This window comes from Triticum aestivum, chromosome 4B, assembly GCF_018294505.1.
Source record: "Triticum aestivum cultivar Chinese Spring chromosome 4B, IWGSC CS RefSeq v2.1, whole genome shotgun sequence".
NCBI lineage: Eukaryota > Viridiplantae > Streptophyta > Magnoliopsida > Poales > Poaceae > Triticum > Triticum aestivum.
Window position 1 is genome coordinate 432,843,291 of NC_057804.1, and position 23,593 is coordinate 432,866,883.

The window sequence follows — 23,593 nt, forward strand, 5'->3', positions numbered from 1 at the left end:
AAAGCATGTAAACTAGACTTCGTGATATTGCTGGTTCAGTCCCTGTTCTGCTGTTATTTTGATGCCATGTAAACTTGATGCTACAGAAAGATCCATGCATATTTTGAGATACTTCAGTAAGGGTGTTTTGAACATATGGATATGCTCTAGCCATTCATGCCCCTGTTTGCAATTATGGAGTAGTTTAGCATGTCATTTGCGTGCTCTACTTTTGCTACAAAATGTTTCTTGGCAGATTGTTTACATGTTACTCAATTTTGCCAAGGTTGTTGTAGTTGATCCTTGCATGCTATGAACTTGTTTTTGCCTTGGTTTGTTTCATAAACATGTCTTCTTGCTGATGCTATGCTTATCTTGTCATGCAATGACTTGTGGTGAGTGAATCGAGCTTGCTAAGTAGGGTACTTGCTGTTACTGTTTTGCTAGGCTGAATCTGTTATTTCGTGATGCTATGTAAACCTGCTGCTACAAATCATTCTATGCATAACCTGGAGATGTTCACTAAGAGTGTTTTGTTATACATGTCATGCTCTATCCATCCATGCCCCTGGTTGCATTTATAGCCTGCTATATCTTGTTGTAAACTTGCTCCAAAGTTGCTTAATAATGTTGCTGTCAGCCTGTTAACATTAAGTTCAGTTGTTGCCATGATTGTTGTTAGTGATCCATGCACCCTATGGACTTGCTATTGCCATGCTTAGCTTCACAAATATGCCTTCTTACTATTGGTTGCCTTTACATGCCATGTATTGCTCTGTGGTGAGTGGTACAAGCTCATCTACATGCCTACTTATCGTTGTTCCTGCCATGTATGAATATGTATTATAACTTGCTATGTTTACATGGGTGCCATCATATCTTCTGATCCTTTTTGGCTTATGGTCAGTAAGGGACTTTTGCTCTATGCATTTAGTAGATTCATGCCATGCCTTTGTTTGCCATGATAAGTTCCTGTAACATGTTGTTTGATAGCTCTAAACATTGCAACCGGATGTTATTTTCTGCAAAGTCTGAAATTGTTATTATTTGCAATCTTGCCATGTGTGTTTGAGCATGTTCTAGTGATTTCTGGAGATAGTTCAGTGTTCATGTTTTGTTGTGATTTACCTGTACATCATGTTCATGCCATCTGTTTTCTTGTTGAGGTCCTGTAGCATGTTGTTTTGATGCTTGCAATATGCCTAGTTGTTGTTTTGGACAGCTTGTCCTTTAAACTTGTATAGAGTGTGTGTGTTGAACCGTTGCTCCGTTTTGAGTGTGCTCTATATGAAACTTGCTTAGAATCACATGTAGTTTCATATTATCATGTTGCATTCTTGTTTTGAGGTGTTTGCTTGATGTTTGTATGCATTTTGCATCAATGCCATGTTTAACTTGTTTTGCTCATAGCTTCTAGGCCGTAGCTCCGAACTAAATGAACTTTATATGTAACTTGACTAGATTCTCGTGTAGATCATCATGGTGCACTTTAACTTGCTGTTTAACAACTTGAACATAAGGTTTATTCAGATCTGGACCAATTTCGAAATATGCATATGAGGACTTACCGGAATTGTTATATGTTGTTCCCGGCCTCATTTAAACTTGCCTTGATGTGTTGCTCTTGTATGCATCATCTCTTGCCATGAGTAGCTCCATGTAGCTTTGTCATGCATCATGCTTGATGTGCATCATGCCTTGTTCATGTGTGGTGTGTTTACCTTGTTGTGTGCTTCTTCTCGATAGTTCCCGTTTCGTTGCGATCGTGAGGATTCGTTCGTCTACGCTTGGTTCGGCTTCATCCGTTCGTCTTCTTCATGGACTCGTTCTTCTTCCTAGCGGGATTTCAGGCAAGATGACCGCTACCGTGGATCTCACTACTATCATTGCTATGCTAGTTGCTTCGTTCTATCGCTATGTTGCGTTACCTATCTTTTGCTCTTCAAGCCTCCCAAATTGCCATGAACCTCTAACCTTTCACACCCATCCTAGCAAACCGTTGTTTGGCTATGTTACTGCTTTGCTCAGCCCCTCTTATAGCGTTGCTAGTTGCAGGTGAAGTTGAAGATTGCTCCATGGTGGACAGGATTTTGGTTGGGATATCACAATATCTCTTATATTATTAATGCATCTATATACTTGGTAAAGGGTGGAAGACTCGGCTTTATGCCTGGTGTTTTGTTCCACTCTTGCCGCCCTAGTTTCCGTCATACCGGTGTTATGTTCCCAGATTTTGCGTTCCTTACGCGGTTGGGTGATTTATGGGACCCCCTTGACAGTTTGCTTTGAATAAAACTCCTCCAGCAAGGCCCAACCTTGGTTTTACCATTTGCCTCACCACCACCTATACCCTTCCCTTGGGTCGGCCAACCCAAGGGTCATCTTTATTTTAGCCCCCCCGGGCCAGTGCTTGTCTAAGTGTTGGTCCGAACCGGGCAGACTGCGGGGCCACCTCGGGGCAACTCGAGGTCTGGTTTTACTCGTAGGCTGACCTATCCGGTGTTGCCCTGAGAACGAGATATGTGCAGCTCCTATCGGGATTGTCGGCGCATCGGGCGGCTTTGCTGGTCTTGTTATACCATTGTCGAAATGCCTTGTAAACCAGGATTCCGAGTCTGATCGGGTCTTCCTGGGAGAAGGTATATCCTTCATTGATCGTGAGAGCTTATCATGGGCTAAGTTGGGACACCCCTGCAGGGTATAAACTTTCGAAAGCCGTGCCTGCGGTTATAGGCAGATGGAAATTTGTTAATGTCCGGTTGTAGATAACTTGACACCAGATCCGAATTAAAACGCATCAACCAAGTGTGTAGCCGTGATGGTCTCTTTTCGGCGGAGTCCGGGAAGTGAACACGGTTTCTGGGTTATGTTTGACGTAAGTAGGAGTTCAGGATCACTTCTTGATCATTGCTAGCTTCACGACCGTTCCGTTTGCTCTCTTCTCGCTCTTATTTGCGTATGTTAGCCACCATATATGCTTAGTCGCTGCTGCAACCTCACCACTTTACCCCTTCCTTTCCCATTAAGCTTTGCTAGTCTTGATACCCATGGTAATGGGATTGCTGAGTCCTCGTGGCTCACAGATTACTACAACAACAATTGCAGGTACAGGTTATGCGATGATCATGACGCGAGAGCGATGTTTGCTAGTCTTGGAGTTCTTCGTCTGCTTCTTCTATCAGGGGATAGGTTCCAGGTCGGCAACTTGGGCTAGCAGGGTGGATGTCGTTTGAGTTTCTGTTTGTATTTCATCCATAGTCGGATGATGCTATTATGTATTGTGATGTTGTATTCGTGTGGCATTCTATGCCTTTTGTATGTATCCCCATCTATTATGTAATGTTGATGTAATGATATCCACCTTGCAAAAGCGTCTCAATATGTGGGTCTATCCTTGGTGGGACCTTCGAGTTCCTTTTGGATAGGGTCGCATATTGGGCGTGACAAGTTAGTATCAGAGCCTCGACCGACCTTAGGAGCCCCCTTGTTTGATCGTGTAGTTTGGCCGCTGTCGAGTCTAGAAGAAAACTGTTTTCTGAGTCTAGTTATATCGGAGAGTAGGAATTCTTTTTACTCCTCAGCCCCTTCGTCACTCTGGTGAGGAATCTTGACGTAGGTGTTTTGAATTACTTCATTTCCCTTTCAAATCTTTCTTTAGGTTCACGCAGTTTGTTTTCCGATTGTTGGCTCTCAGCTCTTTTCATCCGGTGCATTTCTCGTGAAGTCGACTCGAGCCTCTTCGTCTTTGCCAAGTTCAATCCACAGTCCACTCTCAACGAAGTTGTTTCTTTGTCCTCGGTTGTTTTCTTTTCCCCACCTGCCCACCCTTTTTCTCCTTGGAGTCCGAGTCCGTAATCGAGTATCCATCCTACTCGTGCGAAGTCTTTGCCTTCTTTCCTCAATGATTTCAACCGATGTTTTCTCTTCAAGATAGTCATCATTTCCCCTTCCAAGTTGCCTTTGTTTTCCCGCCCTCCCACCCTCTTCTTCCCGGAGTCCGAGTCTCTTTCGACCATCAATTTCACTCGTGTGAAACCCTTCAGTCTTTCGTCAATTGTTTCAACCGGTGAATTCTCGTCTCGTTCGTCATTCTTTATCTCTTTTTCTTTCCGGTGGATTCAATTCAAGTTTTTCGGGTTGATCACATTCTTTTCTAGGATCTAGTGTTCTCCTTGCTCGTTCGTCTCTCTCCAGTTTATCATTCCGGAGTTCGGAAGACGTCTCAGGAGATTCGTTAGTGTTCCAATTAATTCGAGGTTTTCACCTCATTCAAATATTTCAATTGTTTCGGTGCATCATCTATCTTTTCAACAATCTTTTACAACGGTGTTTTTCTCTTCAGTGGGCCCTAACCCACATGTCTTTTTCCGAGATCTTACCTGACTCTTCTGATTTCCCCGGAGTTATTCTCAATTCTTTTCCAGTGTGACGTAAGAATGAATTTCATCAGTCAGATGCCTTTTCAAGATCGATTTCTAATCTTTTTCATTGTTGGCTCAACCTCTTCGTTTTTCATTCTCCCGGAGTATCTCAGTAATTTTGGTGGTGTTTCTCGTCGTCATTTGAAGATCGCAGAAGAGTTTTTCCTCTAAATCTTGCCCGTTCTCTCGAAGTTTCGCGGTTCTAGCTTCTTGTTATCCTATTGAATTATTTCAGTTTGTCAGGTATTCTTTTCTTACCCATCCGGAGTATGTCAGAAGTTGATTTCTATTTCTTTTCACCGGAGGCCATCGTTCCAGAAGAATTCTTCATACTCACATTTCAGCTACCGTTATCCAATTATCCCAGTGCTTCATTCAAGTGTTTTGTAATCAGCTCATGATCTCTTTATTCTTTTGCATCTAAATCCCCTCTAGCATATTTGTTCTTCTAATTCTTCCCGGTGATTCATTCTCTTTCATCAGTCATTCCGAATTCTTACGTTAGTTCATTCAGATTCTTTTTCCTTTATTATCGTATCAATCCATTCCTTCTTTCAATCCTACCGGTGGTTCATGAAGACCTTCTCAAGTTTGCGATATGTCACTTCTCAATCCTTTTCAAGAAGAATAAGTAGTATGCAAAAATCCATTGTTTGTCATCAATTTAATTTGATGAAGGATAAGCATACAATAAATCTTATTCTTATTTCATCAGAGTGAATAATCCCTTCCTTCGGAGTTGTTCTTGATTCTAGTTCCAAGCGTTTTCATCTTTTCTTTTCCGGAGTTCAATTTCCTCGGCCTTTTCGTCGGAACCTCCATCTAAATCACCGCAAGCTTTAATCTTATTCTTTCATCCTTCACTCTATCTCATCATCCTTTTGTTACCGGAGTTCTTCACGGTGGTTCTTCATGATTTAATTCATTCTTCAAGAGTTCATCAAGATTTTGTTGGAGGAGTTCAAGTATCTTTTCTTCTCGCATCTCGAAGTGCAATTAATTCTCTTATTCTTTTGAAGTGGGGTTTTGCATTTCTTCGTTCCTCTCAGCTATCCAATCATTTCCGTTTGTGGTCGGTTATCACCTTATGATCTTGAGATGTTACCTATAAGACCACAACAAGCTTATTCTTTTCGTTGTTGATTTTCTCAACAACTCCATTCAATCCTTCTAAATTCTTTTCAGTCAATTCTCTTTCAATTCTTTCCGGAGGTTTTGTGTCATGTCTTCCTCAAGTATCATTCCATCCTCTCTACTTCATATTCTAGTCTTTCCTTGTTCAGCCAGAGTTCTGCCTAAATCCTTTCAGTCTTATTCGTTTCTTATCTCGTTCTACATGGAGTGGTTTCATAGTCTATCTGATTCCGCGAGCTTTCGATTATCGTCATTCTCGGCGTTCCTCTCTTATTCTCGAGTGCTCTCGATTATTTGCTTCTTCTCTTCAGTTCTTGCTTCACCTCATCCCTTTTTCCCTTCCATCTCGGTCCTAAGATCTCGGGACGAGATCTCTTGTTAGTGGAGGAGTGTTGTAACGCCCCGGATCCGATGCGCCGGGTGTCCGCCAGTTATTCGCCGTCGTTGCCATGTCATTTGCTTGCGTGTTGCATTTTATCATGTCATCATGTGCATTTCATTTTGCATACGTGTTCGTCTCATGCATCCGAGCATTTTCCCCGTTGTCCGTTTTGCAATCCGGTACTCCTATTCCCTCCGGCGTCCCCCTTATGTCCCTCGTTGTGAGCGGGTGTTAAACTTTCTCGGAATGGCCCGAGGCTTGCCAAGTGGCCTTGGTATATCACCGGTAGACCGTCTGTCAAGTTTCGTGCCATTTGGAGGTCGTTTGATACTCCAATGGTTAACCGGGTAACCGCAAAAGCCTCTCTCTCTTTGCAGCCCAACACCCCTTCCAAAGTGGCCCAAAACCCAGAAAACTCCCCTCCATGCTCTCGGTCGTTCGATCACGATCGCGTGGCCGAAAACCGCTCCTCATTTGGACTCTCCTAGCTCCCAGAATCTATATAAACACCCCTCCCCCGAAATTCGTGAATGATTCCCCCCGAAACCCTAGCTTCGTCCTCCTCCCGCAGCCGGACACGTCCGGACCCCGCTGGACATGTCCGTGCCGCCTCCCCCGCCGAATCAGCGGCCGCCATGTGGCGCCCCCGAGCCCACATCGCCGCCGGCCCGCGGAGCCCATCAGGGGCCCGCGCGGGCCCAGATCTCGCCGCCGCCTGGCCCGTCCCCGCCGCCGCGGCCCGCGCACGCCCGCCACGGGCCCGTGCTGCGCCGCCGCCCCGCGCTACCATTGCGCCTCGACGCCTGCCTCAGCCTTGCCGCGCCGGCGACCCCGTGCCCTCGCCAGAGGCCGCGCGCCGCCCGCACCTGGCCGCGGCCGCCGCCTCCCGCCGTCCCGGCGCCTCCCGCCAGCCATGCCGCCCTCCGCCGTCTGCCGGAACCGCCGCCTCATCCTACGCGCCGCCGTCCCGGCGAGCTCGCCGTCCGCCTCCGACCCCGGCCATCCCGTGTCGCGCCCCTGGCCGCCCCGTGCCTCTCCGGCCCGAATCCGGCGAGATCCGGCCGAGAGCGCCTCGGATCCGGCCGTCTCCGCCATCTTCCTCCTCTCCGGCCACAGCTCCGGCGAGAACCCCGGCCGTCCTCGTCATCCGCGCCCGGGTCAACTCTCAGATCCGGAGGTGAAATTCATCCAAGTCCCCGACATTTTGACATTATCATGCCATGTTCATCGCATCGTATCTCTGCATCCATAGCTCCGTTTCGTGCGTGTAATATGTCAAATTGTTCGTCTCAACGAGTACTTCATTTCATACCATTGCATCATGTTCATTTGAGGTCATCTTGATGCCTGAATCGTTGTTGCAAGTGCTTCATAATGTTGTCTGCTGTCTGTTAATAGAACTTGCTCTTTTGTCATTTTTGCCATGATTGATGTGTGCATCCTATAAGGTTGATGTCTACATGTGTTTTGATCTATGTTATGTCTTCTTTACAAAGGTGCTTACCATGTACTTTTGTGATCATTGTGGTGACTAGCACAAGCATGCAAACTAGGCTTCGTGATATTGTTGATTCAGTCCCTGTTCTGCTGTAATTTTGATGCCATGTAAACTTGATGCTACAGAGAGATCCATGCATATTTTGAGATACTTCAGTAAGGGTGTTTTGAACATATGGTTATACTCTAGCCATTCATGCCCCTTTTTGCAATTATGGAGTAGTGTACCATGTCATTTTCGTGCTCTACTTTTGCTACAAAACGTTTCCTGGCAGATTGTTTACATGTTATTCAATTTTTCCAAGGTTTTTGTAGTTGATCCTTGCATGCTATGAACTTGTTCTTGCCTTGGTTTGTTTCATAAACATGTCTTCTTGCTGATGCTATGCTTATCTTGTCATGCAATGACTTGTGGTGAGTGAATCGAGCTTGCTAAGTAGGGTACTTGCTGTTACTGTTTAGCTATGCTAAATCTGTTATTTCGTGATGCTATGTAAACCTGCTGCTACAAATCATTCTATGCATAACCTGGAGATGTTCACTAAGAGTGTTTTGTTATACATGTCATGCTCTATCCATCCATGCCCCTGGTTGCATTTATAGCCTGCTGTAGCTTGTTGTAAACTTGCTCCAAAGTTGCTTAATAATGTTGCTGTCAGCCTATTAACATTAAGTTCAGTTGTTGCCATGATTGTTGTTAGTGATCCATGCACCATATGGACTTTCTATTGCCATTCTTAGCTTCACAAACATGCCTTCTTACTGTTGGTTGCCTTTCCATGCCATGTATTGCTCTTTGGTGAGTGGTACAAGCTCATCTACATGCCTACTTATCATTGTTCCTGCCATGTATGAATCTGTATTATAATTTGCTATGCTTACATGGGTGCCATCATATCTTCTGATCCTTTTTGGCTTATGGCAGTAAGGGACTTTTGTTCTATGCATTTAGTAGATTCATGCCATGCCTTTTTTTGCCATGATAAGTTCCTGTAACATGTTGTTTGATAGCTCTAAACATTGCAGCCTGATGTTATTTTCTGCAAAGTCTGAAATTGTTATTATTTGCAATCTTGCCATGTGTGTTTGAGCATGTTCTAGTGATTTCTGGAGATAGCTCAGTGTTCATGTTTTGTTATGATTTACCTGTACATCATGTCCATGCCTTTTGTTTTCTTGTTGAGGTCCTGTAGCATGTTGTTTTGATGCTTGCAATATGCCTAGTTGCTGTTTTGGACAGCTTGTCCTTTAAACTTGTATAGAGTGTGTGTGTTGAACCGTTGCTCCGTTTTGAGTGTGCTCTATATGAAACTTGCTTAGAATCACATGTAGTTTCATATTATAATGTTGCATCCTTGTTTTGAGGTGTTTGCTTGATGTTTGTATGCATTTTGCATCAATGCCATGTTTAACTTGTTTTGCTCATAGCTTCTAGGCCGTAGCTCCAAACTAAATGAACTTTATATGTAACTTGACTAGATTCTCGTGTAGATCATCATGGTGCACTTTAACTTGCTGTTTAACAACTTGAACATAAGGTTTATTCAGATCTGGACCAATTTCGAAATATGCATATGAGGACTTACCGGAATTGTTATATGTTGTTCCCGGCCTCATTTAAACTTGCCTTGATGTGTTGCTCTTGTATGCATCATCTCTTGCCATGAGTAGCTCCATGTAGCTTTGTCATGCATCATGCTTGATGTGCATCATGCCTTGTTCATGTGTGGTGTGTTTACCTTGTTGTGTGCTTCTTCTCGATAGTTACTGTTTCGTTGCGATCGTGAGGATTCGTTCGTCTACGCTTGGTTCTGCTTCATCCGTTCGTCTTCTTCATGGACCCGTTCTTCTTCCTAGAGGGATTTCAGGAAAGATGACCGCTACCCTGGATCTCACTACTATCATTGCTATTCTAGTTGCTTCGTTCTATCGCTATGCTGCATTACCTATCTTTTGCTCTTCAAGCCTCCCAAATTGCCATGAACCTCTAACCTTTGACACCCTTCCTAGAAAACCGTTGTTTGGCTATGTTACCGCTTTGCTCAACCCCTCTTATAGCGTTGCTAGTTGAAGGTGAAGTTGAAGATTGCTCCATGGTGGACAGGATTTTGGTTGGGATATCACAATATCTCTTATATTATTAATGCATCTATATACTTGGTAAAGGGTGGAAGACTCGGCCTTATGCCTGGTGTTTTGTTCCACTCTTGCCGCCCTAGTTTCCGTCATACCGGTGTTATGTTCCCAGATTTTGCGTTCCTTACGCGGTTGGGTGATTTATGGGACCCCCTTGACAGTTCGCTTTGAATAAAACTCCTCCAGCAAGGCCCAACCTTGGTTTTACCATTTGCCTCACCACCACCTATACCCTTCCCTTGGGTCAGCCAACCCAAGGGTCATCTTTATTTTAGCCCCCCCCCCCGGGCCAGTGCCTGTCTAAGTGTTGGTCCGAACCGGGCAGACTGCAGGGCCACCTCGGGGCAACTCGAGGTTTGGTTTTACTCGTAGGATGACCTATCCGGTGTTGCCCTGAGAACGAGATATGTGCAGCTCCTATCGGGATTGTCAGCGCATGGGCGGCTTTGCTGGTCTTGTTTTACCATTGTCGAAATGTCTTGTAAACCGGGATTCCGAGTCTGATCGGGTCTTCCTGGGAGAAGGTATATCCTTCGTTGATCGCGAGAGCTTATCATGGGCTAAGTTGGGACACCCCTGCAGGGTATAAACTTTCGAAAGTCATGCCTGTGGTTATAGGCAGATGGGAATTTGTTAATGTCCGGTTGTAGATAACTTGACACCAGATCCGAATTAAAACGCATCAACCGAGTGTGTAGCCGTGATGGTCTCTTTTCGGTGGAGTCTGGGAAGTGAACACGGTTTCTGGGTTATGTTTGACGTAAGTAGGAGTTCAGGATCACTTCTTGATCATTGCTAGCTTCACGACCGTTCCATTTGCTCTCTTCTCGCTCTTATTTGCGTATGTTAGCCACCATATATGCTTAGTCGCTGCTGCAACCTCACCACTTTACCCCTTCCTTTCCCATTAAGCTTTGCTAGTCTTGATACCCATGGTAGTGGGATTGCTGAGTCCTCGTGGCTCACAGATTACTACAACAACAGTTGTAGGTACATGTTATGCGATGATCATGACGCGAGAGCGATGTTTGCTAGTCTTGGAGTTCTTCGTCTGCTTCTTCGATCAGGGGATAGGTTCCAGGTCGGCAGCCTGGGCTAGCAGGGTGGATGTCGTTTGATTTTCTGTTTGTATTTCATCCATAGTCGGATGGTGCTATTATGTATTGTGATGTTGTATTCGTGTGGCATTCTATGCCTTTTGTATGTATCCCCATCTATTATGTAATGTTAATGTAATGATATCCACCTTGCAAAAGTGTCTCAATATGCGGGTCTATCCTTGGTGGGACCTTCGAGTTCCTTTTGGATAGGGTCGCATATTGGGCGTGACAAGAAGAGAGAGTTGCCACACCCCCTGCCCTAGATCAAGTCATTCTCGAGGAGAATGTGATTGTGCAAGACCCTCCGGTCGTTGACCAAATGGAGGTTGAGAACAATGACGCTGCCGCAAATACTGCTGAAGCTAATGACCCTGTCTTGGCGGAAGATCATGTGGGGCCTGAAGCTAATGTTGTGCCTGAAGCTAATGTGAATCCTGAAGCTTCTATGACGCCGGTCCCCACTGATGGTGTTGTTCCTCCCCCAAGGCCTCACACTATCGAAACAGTATTTTATCGTGATGGGGAGCTGGTCATAGTTCGCTGGCCAATCCTGGTTCCTCCCACTTGTCCCGGACCACAATATGATTATCATGTGGAGCAGCAACCACAGGTTCAGAAGCCAAAGCCCAGGCTACCAAGGCTTCCAGGTGCTGCTACATCACTAGGATCTTTCAGTGTCAACAGCTTCAGGGCACACAATACCTTGTTTGACAGTGAAAAGAATCCATACTCGAAGCCAAAGATCTCTTCAGATAGCTTCTGGAGCCATCAATAGCGCAGCTATTACTCGCGTGTCCTCTACAATCAAGAGAGAATCTTTCCTCACATTCGTCTTGATTGTGAAGCTATTGCTGGGCTCCCCTGTCTTGAAGAAGCTCTGGACTGCTTTAGGGATGTAGGTCTTCTGCAATTTGTCACTGCCAAAGAGCACTGGAATGAAGAGCTTCTGTTGCAGTTCTATGCTACTCTTCACATTCATGGCTAAAACAGGGATCGGAAGACATGGATTCTCGAGTGGATGACAGGAGATGTGCTCCATGAAGCTAAACCTTAATACATCATCGAGCTTACCTCCCTGCCCACTCCAGGTGAATTGTATGAGCTTGGTTGTCAGCGTCACAGAGAAGACCTGCAAAGCATTTTTCAGAGGCCTGAACCCAATAGCCAGATGCTCAGCATGATGAAGCCATTGCCTCAAGATGCAGAATATCCAAAGGAATTCTTTGTCAAGGACCTCGAGTACTTGCCCCGCACAGTCTATCATATATTGAGGCGTACTCTTTAGCCAATCAAGGAACACTCTTTTGAAGCCAAACTTGAAGGCACTATGAAGACTTTGGTATTCTATATTGTCAATGGCATCAGATTCAACTCCCAGGATTTCTTCATCAGACAACTTGCTGCATCTGGGATTGATCTGTTTGGCCTGAAGTTTTATGCTCCATGGGTAATGCACCTAATCAAACTCCATTCTTCTATCAACTATCAGCCTTCAGCATGCAACCATCGTGTCTTTCTGCCTGAGGTTGATCTGTCAGTTGAAGCCATCTACCCCGAGCCTGCCAAGGAGCCACTATATCTTCATAATGTTGGTCATCAAAGCTTCACTTAGCCAATAGAAGGAGTTAATGTACCAAATGCCGCTATTCTTGATTATCCTCTGGTTGGCAATGTGCGTATGCCTCATCGAGCAAATACCAAAGGCCTCGAAAGCGTTCTCATGTACTCAATGACTGAGAGTTGCTTGTGGCCTTACATCAGAAGCAGGACAAGCACCACGACTGGCTAAAGCGTCAGATGCATAGTCTCTTGGTGGATGTCAATCGCATTCGCAATCTGGCCACCAAGAACTCATTTGTTGCCCATGAGAATGTGTTGCGGTCCTGGAAGAGCATCACTCTGCTGTGTTCGGAAGACGATCTTCGCGCAGATGGCTTCACGGAAAGCTTCAATTTTGATTCCACGCCTCCACCACATGCAAGCTGGCTCCGCACTCCCCCACTTGAAGATTTTGAGTATTCATCTTTGGCTGCAACTGTTGTTGCGAATGTCGTCGATGAATAAGACGATGCCACTTCACCGAGCATGGCTACACTGCATCTCGACACTGCACCAGGCCCTTCTGCACCACCAAACTCCAACGTCGACCCTGCTCCACCATCTGCTCCTTCTGGGAATGAGTAGATGCTCTATGTCTTCAAACCTTTTTGGTCATTAGTAACAAAAGGGGGAGAAGTATATGAGTTGATAGTCTTCAAGCGGGTCCTTATGGGTGGTTGCATTATTTTGCCAAGTTTTTACAACTCTCGTCTTTTGATACATTTGGTTCTTTGAGTTGTAACACATAAACTCGATGGTCGTCTGCTACTTTTTCTGCTACTCTGTGTTGCGATGATAAATTCCGCATGAAGTCATTCTGCAGACGTCCATTTTCCATTATGCTTATCATTATGTTCATTACCATTCTATATGCATAATGTATTGTCTTCACACTTTGAAGATGACCTCCACAAAGCAATACCTGCCATGTGCATTTGCATTCAAAAGCAAATCATTTATATGCACATCTTCAGGGGGGGCCTCGTCATATGTATGAAGACAATACTCAAAACAGTAAACTTTCACATACTTTTATCCCTGTTGAAAACTTCAACCAGTTTGTCATCAATCACCAAAAAGGGGGAGATTGCAAGTGCATCTAGTGCCACCCCTAGTTGGTTTTGGAGTATTGACGACAAACTTGTTTGATGGACTAATGTGTTTGTGAGAATTGCAGGATAACACAGGTAGTAGTCCCATATTGATTCGGTTTACCTACCAAAGATGACCCCTAAAAATGTGTGAAGACATTGAAGACAATGGTGGTCTGTGAAGATATTCACATTGAAGACTATGACAAGAGAAGACATCGCATCAAGACTATGGAGTGCGAAGACATAGTTGTTTCGTAGTTCCTTTTCTTCTTTGTTGAGTCTTAGGAACCACCGCACTGTTAAGTGGGGTCCAAGTCAACAAAGTCAGAGTGACTGAAGTGATGCTCAACCAAATCCTATGTCTTTGAGCGAAGACAATGAGAGCAAATCTTATCCAGAGCTGGATGAGTCAGATTTACTTGTAGCCCAAGTCAAGCTGTCGCGTGTGTTTGAAATCTGACCATTGGACACGTGTCAGTTCCTTAGTGACCCAGGGTCATTTTGGACAAATCAGGTCGGGTTGCCTCCTGGCTATAAATAGCCCACCCCCTACACTATAAATTGATGGCTGCTCAGAGTTAGTGCATGGCTTTTGTCGTTTTAGAGCAACCCACCTCCTAAGCTTTTGAGAGAGTAATCCTTGCGATGACAAAGCCCAAAATACCCAGAGCCAAAGAGTGTTAGGCATCACTGAAGTCTTTCTGTCCGCGTGATCTAAAGACTTATTACACTTGAGGACTGTGAATCCTCCACCCGGTTAGGCGTCGTGTTCTGAGCATCCAAGAGTAATTATGGATTGTCGATGAACGAAGTTTGTGAAGGATTGGAAGTCTCCCTCGAAGACTTACCAGAGTGATTGGCGAGGACTAAGTGTTCTGAGCTCAAGGGGAATAAGGTGAAGACGCGGTCTTCTGAGTTGAATCTCGGCCTCCCTAACCAAACGTACAGTTGTCACAGCAACTAGAACTAGTCCAACAAATCCCTTGTCCTCTTCGAGCAACTGGTTCTATCCTTCCTCTCTCTCTCTCTCTTTACTTATAGTTTGTCTTCGTGAAGTCTTCGCCCATTTTCCTGATCTGATTGACTTCACTGTGTGAAGACTGTTTACTGTTTGGCTTCATACTATCTTCCATCCTGATCCATACTACCTAGTTGTTGATAGTCTTCATGCTTTCACTACATTGCTTACTTGACTATGGCTTGTCTAGTGTAGTCTACCTTCCGCTGCATATCAATAGGTTCATTTCTATTGTTTGTCTTCAAAGCACCCATGTTTTGAAGACTTTCATAAAAATCATCTATTCACCCCCCCTCTAGTCGAATACTAGCACTTTCACATCTCGCTGCGCAAGTTCATCACCGCCGGCGGCCACACAGTTACGTGGGCAGACTTTGAGGCTGCCATGGCCGAATGAGCGGTGGATCTAGAGGCGTCCAAAGCCGCACAGGAGGAGCAGAAAAGGCAGAAAGCAGTCAAGAAAAGAGAGCCCCGTCGTTGCAAGAAAGAAGAGGCCACATGCTGTGGTGATGAGAGCTTGACGGAGATCGAAGCACGGTGGGCTGCCGCCTACAAGGCCGGGAAGGAGAACGTTGGTGTCTGGTAAGAGCATCATGTGAGAAGTAGTTTAAGTTTGTAGTATTAGAGCAAATTACCAGTAGTACTTTAAGTTTGTAGTATTAATGTACAATGTCGGTAAGAGCATCCTTTGAGAGTTTTGAGCGTTGATTAGCATGTGTGCCCATGTACGTTTTTTGCGTTAATCATTAGAAGATCACAAAACACACGGTTTATATTCCGTACATGCGTTCATTTTTTGCGTTAATGATCCATAAGTCAGTTACATGTGTGGTATTTCCTAATAAACCAGGCGTACCATTGTCCGAAAAAAATCAACTACACGTGTACATTTTTTTGGAGATGGGATCTGCCAATTTTCTGTTTTCTCGCACACGAGTATTTTACACGCTTCGTCCGCTTTGTGTGTTTCCCCCACCCAAGTTTCAAGTTTCGCAGCGAAATTTTCATTAGGCGCGCGATTTTAGAATTTATTCCTCCAACCACATCCCCACCCATCAAACTTCCTCACTATCTCCCACACCCACACACCCCCGTGCCTCCCCCTACCGGCAGCTCAAACCGCCGCCGTCACAACCACAGCTTCAACCACATCTATGTTCTGCTCGGATCCAGTCTAGTAACCCACCAATCTCTATCATGGCCCCGGCCTGATTGCTTAAATGGCACCTGCAAAATATCCTCATGCCTCTAAATCCTCACTGCCCCTACCTCCATAGCATCGCCGCACAATCCCAACCACATATCACATGGAGGTCGAGGAGCTGATGGCGGTCCATGGCGCGATGGCCGCTGTGCCTATTGACCCGGAGGAACACCTTGCCTCCGCCGCCGACGACATGGTGCAGGCTCTGGCCCAGATGAAGTGCCCTAGCGACTACCCCCTGAGACTTAACATGTATGATTTGACCAACTAAATCTTACCAATACCACTTGCAATGGCTATGTTTTGTATGGTTGATGTATTAAGCATGTTCGTGCCTTGTTTATTTTAGTACTGCACACCGTGTGATGTTCAAGTATTAACTGTCCAGTTCAATTTCACCAATACCAGCAACAAACTTACAATACATGACTCGGGATATCACTAGAGATGCTGCCCATTTGCTATTTTTGGTGGATGCTAACCCTGTTGTACTTAACATGCATGCCCATGTACTTACGCAGGGTCATAATGGCCGATGTTGTTGTTTGCCGTTGAGGTTAGTTGCATCCCATGTCTTACAGTATTTCACATCATTTGTGCAATTGCAGTTTAATTTCTACCATTTACTGGTTGCCTGTAGGTACACATGTCAGTGGCACTGATCCACGCTTCGACCCGGAGGAATAGCTCGCCTCTACCGCCGCTGACTTTGGGCGGGCTCTGGCCAAGATAAAGTGCCCTAGAAACTACCTCTCAGGACTTACCAAATATGTAATCACTAGTTCAATCTTACCAATACCAGTTGCAATTGATGGCTATGTTTTGTACGGTCGATGTATTAAGCATGTTCTAGTAAACATTCCCAACACGTTTTAGCTACTTTCCCTACCTTTTTATAGACAACTTGGCCATTATATGCTCTGGCAGCACCTGCCTTGTGATGTTTAACTCTGCCAATTGCATTTTTATCAGCACCAGTTTCAATGGCTATTAAGTCTATTGCAATTAACAGTTGAATCCATTTTTAAAATTTTTATTTCAATGTCTACAAACTTACAAAACATGACTTAGGAGGCTATTAAGCATGTTGCAATTAACAGTTGTATCCATTTTTTAATCTATCCCTTTGCTGCCCATTTGCTATTTTTGGTGGATGCTAACCCTATTGTACTTAACATGCCTTTCCATGTACTTACGCATGGACATAACGGGCGTTGCTGTTGTTTGCCGTCGAGGTTAGCTGCATCCCATGTCTTACAGTATTTTAAATCATTTGTGCGATTGCAGTTTGGCTTCTAACATTTACTTGCTTCTTGTAGGTACACATGTCGGGGGCACCGATCCACGCTTCGACCCGGCGAAAGAGCTCGCCTCCACCGCCGCTGACTTTGGGCGGGCTCTGGCCAAGATGAAGTGCCCCAGCAACTACCTCTCATGACTTACCAAGTATGAACTCACCAGTTCAATATTACCAATACCAGTTGCAATTAATGGCTATGTTTTGTATGGTCGATGTATTAAGCATGTTGTAGTAAACATGCCTAACACGTTTTAGCTATTTTCCCTGCCTTTTTATAGACAACTAGGCCATTATCTGCTCTAGCAGCACCTGCCTTGTGATGTTTAACTCTGCCAATTGCATTTTTATCAGTACCGGTTTCAATGGCCATTAAGCCTGTTGCAATTAATAGTTGTATCCATTTTTAAGCAGTTGTATTTCAATGGCTACAAACTTAAAAAATATGAATTAGGATGATGTTAAGCATGTTGAAATTAACAGTTGTGTCACATCCCTAGCTTCTGGCAATGCACTAGGTTAGTTTAACGTGTGCATCATGTTTAAATTTTTCCTAAACTTGAAATGGGGATTGCCTAAATCCTAGCATCAAAGGAATCCACTAGGTTCAACTAAAATATTCTTAGTGAATCCAAATGGCTTTAAAAAATGTTCATCATTTCTGGAAATGCTAGAAACAATAACCAGAGGTGTTGCACATTTTTTCATGACATATTTGGGCTCTGAATTAAATCATATAGTATTTGCATTTGGGCATTTAAATGCTATTAAATATTTTAAATGCTCAAATAATCCTAAACTGAAATGTTCCATGTTGGATATATTCTATAAAGTGGGCATGTGCAGTTTGGTGATTTTCAAAAGGGTCTAGGTATTTTTAGAAAAGCCACAAAGATCACAGAAAAATAGAAAACCGAAACTAAAGAAGAGAGAGAGAGAAAGGAACTTACCTGGGCTTACCTTCCTGTGCATCCCACCTGGCTGGCCCAGGAGCTGGCCCAGCCCACCTGACCTGGTGCCAGTCATCCCTAACCTCTGCCAGTAGGCAGAGGCGGGACAGCGCATGCGCGCGCGAGGCGCCACGCCTCCTCCTTCTTGCAACCGACCGCCTGGAGCTAGCTGGAGACTCCATGCACCCCCTGGGCCCTCTCACTCCTCCCCCATGCTCATCCCCTCCCATGTCCCTCTCGCGCGCACCCACCCAAGCGTAGCCCTAGCCGCCACTCGCCGTTGCCATGGCCATCGGCCACCCCACGCCTCATCGACGCGCCCAGAAGCTCTGCCACTTCGTCCTCGACCTCCTCGATGAGATATGCAACGTCGGGCGCCCGAACGCTGTCGACGCCGTCTTCTTCAACCCTCGGCTCCCCAGATCACCGGCAACGCCCCAACGTCGGCCGACCTCCTACGAGCCCGCTGAGACACGTGCTGCAACTGTTGTGAGCTCCACCGTCGTTTGCCCCTCCTCCCCATGCCTCTCGATCACCATAGCCGCCGTTTCGACCGAAGCAGAAGCTCATCGCCGCCGGCCATGATGTCACCGTCGTTTTAGCCACCACAGCTCACGCCTGAGCGCGTCAACGCGTTCGGTGCCTTCCCAGGAGCACGCAGCTCCCGCCAGCTCCTCCTCCCGAGCACCGTAACTCCGAGCCCGAACTAACCCGAACTCCGGCCGCCGCCAAAGCTCGTCACCGGCACGATTCGGGCTACCCCCGCGTCCAACTCCCATGTTCCTCGATGTGGGCAAGCAAGGGCTACGCCCTGGTGCGCTCGGCACGTGCATCCGACGCCCGTAGTGCATTTCCGGCGTGCCTCCGCCACGTTGGATGGTCGCGGGTGGCCTAACCCCGACCGTGCTGACGTGGCCGCTTAATTAGGCGTTAATCACCACTAATCCCTCACTAACAGACACTGTCGGGCAGGCCCCGCAGCAGGTTAAATCCCAGTCAACACGGGAGTAACTCCCAGTTTAACTACAAGCCTATGACATGTGGTCCCAGGCCCTTAACTAATCTAGGTTAGGATTAGTTTAATGTTAATTAACTCTGTTAGTTAGGTTAGCCACTGACACTCGGGACCCACTGGTCAGTTTGACGTGGGCCGCCTATTGACCTGCTGACATCACTAATACGTCATGCTGACGCAGTAAATATTTTCTAGGAATTAAAATAAATCAAAAATGATTTATTTATTTCAGAAAATATCCAAAACTTCTAAAAAATCATATAAAATCAACCGTAAATCCAAATGAAACAAATTATATATGAAAAATTATCAGAAAATCCAAAGAATCTGTTTAAGGCATTTTCATGCATGTTTGAGCAACTTGAAGCTACTGTATATGACAATTTGAATTAATGGCATTTGAAATGTCATATATGGAGTTTGAATTTGAATCTTAGATTCAAACCAACTCCATTTAATCTGTTGTTAGTTGCATTAGCTCAAATCAGAGCATATTAACATGTCATGATCATGCATCATATTGTGCATTGCATTGATTGTGTCCTTCCTTGTTTGTCGATAGTTGTCCCCTCTCAGTAGACGACGTACCGACGATGAGTTCGATGACACCGATGAAGAACTATACTATCTTCAGAAGTGCCACGCAAGCAAAAAACCCTTGTTCATTCTGATACAATCCCACTCTCTCGATCCTGCTCTCTTTTACTGCATTAGGAAAACAACGATTCAACTGTTACATGCTGCAGTAGTTGAACCCCTTTTCCTCTGCATGATCTGCATTGCCACAGTAAATAGATGAAACCCACTAGCATGAGTAGGAGTTGTTTGAGCCATGTTGTGCCTACTCATTCATGCTTGTTCGTCATGCCTGCTACTGCTTAGAGTTGTGTCATGTCTGATTCATCGGGAATGAATTGGAAAGTGGTGAACATGTCCTACTGTGTGTGAGCTAAGTGTGTGAACACGATTTGGTAAAGGTAGCGGTGAGAGTCCATGTAGGAGTACATGGTGGGTTGTCTCATTGAAACCGTCCTCGGGAACTGAGTTCTGTGTTTGTGATCCATGACCAGTTACAACCACGCATTGGAATGCTTAAGTGCCCTTTCGACTTCTTAACCACCTTTGTCCTCTGTCCAGGAGTTGCAAGTAGTTTCTGGTGTTTGTAGTATGCTGGCGGCCATGGGCAGCGCTGACCCGAGGGGTGGGCTGTGATGCGGTAGGCACGTGGCCGGGTATGTCGGGCGCCCGTTTGGTGTCGCGGAACCCTGTACACATCGTTCGGGGCCGTATGTGGAAACCTCGGCCGGACTCCCTGCGGATGGAACCTGAATAGGCGATAACCTGGACTAGAGACTTGAGTGTTTAGGTAGGCCATGGCCGACACCCTCGCTGGGCTTCCGCTTGAAGGTTGCCGAGTACATGTCATGTAAACGGTGATAAGTGGTGAGAGCTTGTGTGAAGAAGTACACCCCTGCAGGGTTAACATCATCGATTCGAATAGCCGCATCCACGGTAAAGGACCTCTGGGTTGCCTATACAGTTCATAGACAAGTGAAAGTGGATACTCTAAAATACGCAAGATAAGCGTGAGTGCTATGGATGGCGTTCTCGTAGGGAGATGGGAGCGGATCCATAGTGGTGTATTGATGTGGTGAATATGTGGACTCGTGTGCGCCACCTCAAAGAGTTACTTGCAGTCGTAGTTCAGGATAGCCATTGAGTCAAAGCTGGCTTGCTGCAGTTAAACTCCACCACCCCCTTTGTTAATACCGATGCATATGTAGTTAGTTCTGATGTAAGTCTTGCTAGGTACATTTGCACTCACGTTTGCTTAATTTATGTTTTTGTAGAGAGACTCCAGTCTCACTAGTAGTTCCGCATGGACTTCGATGTTTAGCTTGTAACTTCAGCTACGATCTTGTGCCCTCGGCAGGGTCTTGTAGATAGTCAGGCTTCTCAGCCTTTTTCATTTGTAGATGTCTGTACTCAGACGTGTTAAGCTTCCGCATGTGCTTGACTTGTATGCTCTGAATGTTGGGTCATGAGACCCATGTTTGTAATATCTTGCTCCTCGGAACCTATTGAATAAATACTTTGAGTCGTATAGTTTTGTTGTGATGCCATGTTGTATTTACACATATCGAGCATATTGTGTGTATGATTGAAATGCTTGGTATGTATGGGATCTGACTATCTAGTTGTTTATCCTTGGTAGCATCTCTTACCGGGAAATGTCTCCTAGTGCTTCCATTGAGCCCTGGTAGCTTGCTACTGCTCCGGAACACTTAGGCTGGCCGGCATGTGTCCTTCTTCGTTCCTGTGTCTATCCCTTCGAGGAAATGTCACGCGGTGTCTGTCGGAGTCCTGTTAGCCTGCTACAGCCCAGATTCTCCGGAGTCCTGCTAGCCCAGCTGCTACAGCCCGGATTCACTCGCTGATGATCGACACGTTCGTTGCTGGATCACGTATGCATGTCCCTGTAAGTTAGTGCCACTTTGGGTTCACGACTAGCCATGTCAGCCCGGGTTATTTGCCATATGGATGCTAGCGACACTATCATATATGTGACCCAAAAGGCGCAAACGGTCCCGTGCCTGGTAAGGCGACACCCGTGGGAATACCGTGCGTGAGGCCGCAAAGTGATATGAGGTGTTACATGCTAGATCGATTTGGCATGGGATCAGGGTCTCTGACAGCTTTAGTATCAAAGCCTGACTGCCTGTAGGATTACCAAGCCAAACTGGTCGAAGTTGAGTCTAGAAATTCTTTAGTTATATAAGGGAATTGATTGTGGGATGGAACGTAAGGCTCCCTTTACTCCTTATACCTTATGCCTTCTTATCCGAGTCATCTTATCCTTCCTACGGGGTTAAGAAACTAGGCTTTCTCTTCTTTCTATCAGGATCACGTGTTACTAATCCGTAGACTTACAAGATTGATGAATTCAAGCCTCAGTTTAGTTCCTTCTATATCTGAGTATTCATAGTTGATCTCAGAACCTTGATATTATGATGATCAAGTGGTTATGCCACCTTTTTGCAGGTTGTCTCAAATCCTTTTCAGCTTTTACAGCCGTTATGTTGTCCGAGTCATCCCAGGTTTCTAAACAATCTGATGCCCTTGCAAAATCCTTTCCCTCTGGTTTCGATGTTCTTTTAGGCCAGGTTAATTAATCACACTAATTGCTGAGTTGAGGTACTCTATTACCTCGACATATATGTTGGAGTTATAATTATGACCCTAGGTGTCTTAGGGGATCATCTAGTAATCTAGCTATGTCTTGTGTTCCCAGTGTGATGATTCTGGCCATCATCCTCGAAAGCATCCCGTGATGCCACCTAGTGGTAGTGTCGTGGAAATATCACGTCAGATGTCCTAGCATAAGGACTTAGTCGTGGAGCCATCATGATGAGGTTGGCCTGATGGGGTTAAACCGAACAAGGGACACGAGAGTTATACTAGTTCGGCCCCTTCGATGAAGGTAAAACCCTACGTCTAGTTTGTGATGGGATTATTGGGGTTTCGATGACCAGGGAGAAAACATGCTAGCCTGGGTCTCGAGTTGTTGTCTGTTGTCCCTGAACCATCGTCGGGTCGTCCCTTTATATACACAGGTTGACGCCCGGCCGGTTTACAGAGTCCCGAGGCCCACTCATACAAGTGTTTGGCTCGGTCTCTCCCTTTTCCTAACTTACAATACAAGTATACAACTATGGCGGTTTACCACTACGGGCCCTAATCCGCCTCTGGGCTTGCGCCTCTAAGCTTCATCAGTAAAGCACCATCTTCTTATCTTCATGGACTTCAGTATGGTTGATCGTGAACCGGCCCCTCCTGGGCGGTTTATACTCAGTAGTTATATCCTCAACATTAGGCCCCAGATTGATTTGAACCTGTTCATGTCAATCTTCAATAATTAGAAAAATTCCACGGGCATCTTCTGATGATTCTTGTAAACCGCCATGTTGCCGTTTCCCTGTAAATTTTGGTGAACCGCCATGACGTCATCTTCTATCTCTGCAGTAAATCGTCATGATGTCATCTTCTGCATAAAAAGATACCCTTCATTAATTACATCTCAAAGATCGAGGCGAGAGATGCGCCCTCTTTCGCCGCTTCAGGCTCCTCGATTTTCGCACCTACCGTTTGTCCCCTTTTTCTTTATAAATAGAGCCGAGGGGTCTTTCCATTTCCCCCCTTGCCTACTGGTTCACTTTTCCCTTGGCATTGCTACTGAATCTTAGCTAGGCCCGATTGTTTTCTTTTGCGGCTAGATCTATAACCTTAGTCTGCCACACCACAGCATCTTGTTGTTCCTGAAAAAACTCCATCTGGATCTTCTCTGTTCTTTGTAGCGCCATTGTAGGGCTCAGTAAAATTTTCTTTTATTAACCTTGGTAGATCCAAAATTATACTGCCATATTGTGAAACCTGTTTTTGTAAACACTTAGTAGATTTCAGCTCTGCCTCTTCTGTGTAAGGGCGGTTTAACTTTTAGTAGTTGGTAATCCGCCATATCCATTAGCCCTCATTTAAACCGCCATCTTATCTTGAGTAGAAAACTCCGGTTTAACTCACATATATGCCTTCACCAAATTCCCCGGTTTAACACCGATCAGTACACATCAACCATCCATCGTAAACCGGCCTTCATTTTTCCTTTTACAGTTTGTTTCCAAGATGACCAAGCAATTCGCCACTTGCAACTGGGTTCCTTCCCAGATTACGGAAATGCATATCAATGGATACGTTGTAACCGGCGCTTTA